Source organism: Orycteropus afer, unplaced genomic scaffold, assembly GCF_000298275.1.
Source record: "Orycteropus afer afer isolate SDZICR_OR568_19922 unplaced genomic scaffold, OryAfe1.0 scaffold00026, whole genome shotgun sequence".
Taxonomy (NCBI): domain Eukaryota; kingdom Metazoa; phylum Chordata; class Mammalia; order Tubulidentata; family Orycteropodidae; genus Orycteropus; species Orycteropus afer.
This window is the reverse complement of record NW_006921613.1, coordinates 6,202,784-6,207,427: the sequence shown is the minus strand read 5'-3', so window position 1 is coordinate 6,207,427 and position 4,644 is coordinate 6,202,784.

The window sequence follows — 4,644 nt, the reverse complement described above, 5'->3', positions numbered from 1 at the left end:
TAAGGCATTTGACTGCTAACCAGAAGGCTGGTGGTTCAAACCCACCAGCCACTCCTTGGAAGGAAGATTGGGCAATCTACTTCTATAGTGATACTGCCTCAGAAACCAAAGGAGGGGTCGACTATGCGTTGGATCTGACTTAACAGCAGTGACTTTGGTTTTTTTGTTTTTTTTTTTCTTGAAGGGAATCCATGATGATTCCTAGTAACTGCTACATTTTCTCTAAGAGCTCATACATGCAGTATTCCACGATTTATTTTAGAACTTTTCCAGCAATTGTCACCTGGCTTAAAGGACTGTATTACTAAGTTCTATTTCTCTCTTTGTTTTAAAAGTCATGATGGTATTTGGCAGTTTATCTTCCCATGAGGATGGCAATCAAACTGGATAAAGATAAAACAAGTAGCCTAAAGAGGGAATTTAGGAGCAACTGGGACATAGGAGCAACTAGGGTTACTCAAGACTTATCCCTCTCTCAGCCCAGCATTCACTAAGATCAGTTGAGTCTGCCCCAAGAACTTCTCTTGTGCTGTCATCTCTTTCCATGCTCACTGCAGTTGCAAAAAAGTCTAAAATCCATCTCTTGTGCTTAAGCCAGTTTAGATTGGGTTTTCTGTCACTTACTTATAAAGAAAGAATTCTGATTTACACAGTAGTGGGAAAAGGGTGGTTCCTTAAAGGAAATTAGAGTACTGTTACCAGAACAAGAGATTAGATGCAGGGCAGGAAAAAAAAAAGAAAATAAAAGCCAATGGATTCTCCTACCTTCTCCAATCTCTTGCTCATCCAATCCACCCTTCTCATTACTGATAGTTATCTTTTTTATATATTACAGGTAGTTCCCAATTTATGGTGTATTGAAGTTATAGCTAATCACATTTACAACTGTGTATGTGTGGGTTTTATTTTTTGTACATGTTATTGTTAGTAATACATACTACATACAGTGTTGCAGCAAGTAATCTGTTGATGTTACCATTCTCAGATGTTCACTTGCAGATGTTCCAAGATCATATTCATAAAGATACTGATATTAAAAGGCAATAATTATGAAAACAAACAAACAAAAAAGTATTCAACTTAAAGTCAGAAATGAAGTCATCTGAACGTGACTGATGTGAAACCACATCATAAATCAGGGACTACCTTAGCTGTTCCATCTAAATTTTTTTTCCTATTGCCTTTAGAATAAAATCCAAAAGTTTTTCCATCACCATAAAGGCCTTTTCAGTGTAGGACTAACTTGTCTACATTCTCTCATGCACCCTATAAAACTGTCACATTGGACTGTTCCCATTTTCCAAAGTGTATCCTGCATGTTCATGCCTTTGTACCTTCTGCTATTTCATCTGGAGTATCTTTTTCCTGATACCACTCAAAGGGCTCAAGCTTGGCCCAAATGCATCACATAACAGATGGCATTTTAAATTTATTGAGATATGGTACTTAGTTATCTACTGTTGCTATAACAAAAATACCTCTAGTGAATGGCTTTAACAAACAGAAACTTATCCTCTCACAGTTTAGGTGGCTAGAAATGCGAATTCAGGGCACCAGCGCTAGGGGAAAGCTCTCTATTGGCTCTGGGGGACAGTCCTTGTTTCCTTTCAGTATCTGTGAGTCTGGTGTTCCTTGGAGATCTCCATGTGTACTTGCATCAGTCTTCCCCTGGGTCTAGGAGGTTCTCAGCACAGGAATCCTGGGTCCAAAGGACACGCTCACTCCCCTCACAGTGCTTCTTTCTTGGTGGTATCAGGTCCCTCCTTTTCTGCTCACTTCCCCTTCATCTCTTGTAAGAAAGAAAATAATGCAGGCCACATCCTAGGGAAAATTCCCCTTACATCGGATCAGAGGTATGACCTGAGTAAGAGTTTTGAATCCCACCTTAATCCCTTTACACTGACTGGCTGATCACATCAGATCACATCATGGGGGATGGTTACATGATTACATAACTGCCAAATTACCTCATTACATATGTGCAAAACCACTAAGAATAATGGCCTAGCCAAGTTGCCACATATTTTGTTTGTTGTTGTTGTTATGTGCCATTGAGTCATCTCAAACTTATAGCAACCTTATATACAACAGAATGAAACACTGGTTCTGTGCCAGCCTCACGATCCTTACTACACATGAGCCCATTGCTGCAGCCACCATGTCAATCCATCTTATTGAGGGCCTTCCTCTCTCTCATTGACCCTCCACTTTACCAAGCATGACATCTTTTTCCAGAGAATGGTCCCTTCTGACAACATGACCAAAGTTGGTGAGACGACGTCTGGCCATTATCGCTTCAAAGGAGCATTCCAGCTGCGCTCTTTTCTGGAAAGATTTGTTAGTTCTTTTAGCAGTCCACAGTACCTTCAGCATTCTTTGCCAGCACCACAACTCAAAAGCATCAGCTCTTCTTCAGTCTTCCTTATTCATTGTCCAGCTCTCACATTCATATGAGGTGACTGAAAATAACGTGGCTTGGGTTAGACACACCTTCGTCTTCAAAGAGATATTTTTGCTCTTCAGTAGTTGAAAGAGGTCTTTTGCAACAGATTTGCCCAATGTAATACATCTTTTGATGTCTTGACTGCTTCCATCGGCATTGTGTAGAACTAAGTAATATGAACTCTTTGACAACTTCAATCTTTTCTCCATCTATTATGATGCTGCTTATTGGTCCAGTTGTGAGGATTTTTGTTTTCTTTATATTGAGGTGTAATCCGTACTTCAGACAGTAGTCTTTACTCTTCATCAATAAGTGCTCCAACTCATCCTCACTTTCAGCAAGCAAAGTTGTGTCGTCTGCATACCTCAGGTTGTTAATGAGCCTTCCTCCAATCCTGATGCCACATTCTTCTTCATATAGTCCAGCTTCTCGGATTATTTGCTCAGCATACAGATTGAATAAATACGGTGAAAGGATACAACCCTGACACACTCCCTTTCTGATTTTAAACCATGTAGTATCCCCTTGTTCTATTCAAATGACAGCCTCCTGGTCTCTGTATAGGTTCCTCCTAAGTACAATTAAGTATTCTGGAATTCCCATTCTTCTCAATGTTATCCACAATTTGTTATGATCCACACAATCAAATGTCTTTGCATAGGCAATAAAACACAAATAAACATCTTTCTGGTATTCTTTGCTTTGAGCCAAGATCCATCAGACATCACCTATGATATCCCTTGCTCCATGTCCCCTTCTGAATCTAGCTTGCATTTCTGAAAGTTCTCTGTCAATATACTGCTGCAACCATTTTTTAATTGCCTTCAGTAAGATTTTACTTTCATGGGATATCAATGATATTGTTCAATAATTTCCACATTCTGTGGGATCATCTTTCTTTGGAATGGGGACAAATATGGATCTCTTCCAGTCGTTGGCCAGATAGCTATCTCCCAAATCTCTTGGCATAGCCAAGTGAGTGCCTCCAGCACGGCATCTGTTTGCTGAAACATCTCAATGGGTATTCCTTCAATTCCCAGAGCCTTGTTTTTCACCAGTTCCTTCAGTGCAGCTTCGACTTCTTCCTTCAGTTCGTCCATTGGTTCTTGATCATATGCCACCTCCTGAAATAGATGATCATCTACCAATTCTTTTTGGTATAGTGACTCTGTGTATTCCATCCATCTTCTTTTGATGTTTCCTGCATCATTCAACATATTGCCCACAGAATCTTTCAATATTGTAATTCAAGACTAAAATTTTTTCCTCAGTTCTTTCAGCTTGAGAAATGCCAAATGTGTTCTTCCCTTTTGGTTTTCTAACTCCAGGTCTTTACACATTTCATTATAACAATTGGCTTTGTTTTCTTGAGCTGTTCTTTGAAATCTTCTGTTCAGTTCTTTTACCCTGTCATTTCTTCCATTGGCTTTAGCTACTCTCCATCAAGGGCAAGTTTCAGAGGCTCTTCTGACATTCATTTTGGTCTAACATCCATTTTGGTCTTTTCTTCCTTTCCTGTCTTTTTAATGACCTTTTGATTTCTTCATGATGTTCTTGATGTCATCCCAGAACTCCTCTGGTTTTTGGTCATTGGTGTTCAATGCATCAAATCCGTTCTTTAGATGGTCTCTAAATTTAGGAGGGATATAATCAATGTCATATTTTTGCTCTCATGGACTTGTTTTAATTGTCTTCAGCTTCAAGTTGAACTTGCATATGAGCAGTTGATGATCTATTCCACAATCAGCTCCTGGCCCTGTTTTGGCTGAAGATATTGAGCTTCTCCATAGCCCCTTGCCACAGATGTAATCAATCTGATTCCTGTGTACTCCATCTGGCAAAGTCCATGTGTAGAGCCACTGTTTGTGTTGTTGGAAAAAGGTATTTGCGATGAATAAGTCTTTGATCTTGCAAAATTCTATCATGCGACTCCAGTGTTATTTCTATCACCAAGGCCACATTTTCCAACTACCAGTGATTCTTCTTTGTTTCCAACTTTTGCATTCCAATCACCAGTCATAATTAACACATCTTGATTGCATGTTTGGTCAATTTCAGACTGCAGAAGTTGGTAAAAATCTTCAATTTCCTCATCTTTGGCTTTGGTAGTTGGTGCATAAATTTGAATAATAGTAGTATTAATTGGTCTTCCTTGTAGGCATATGGATATTATCCTATCACTGACAGCATTGTTCTTCAGG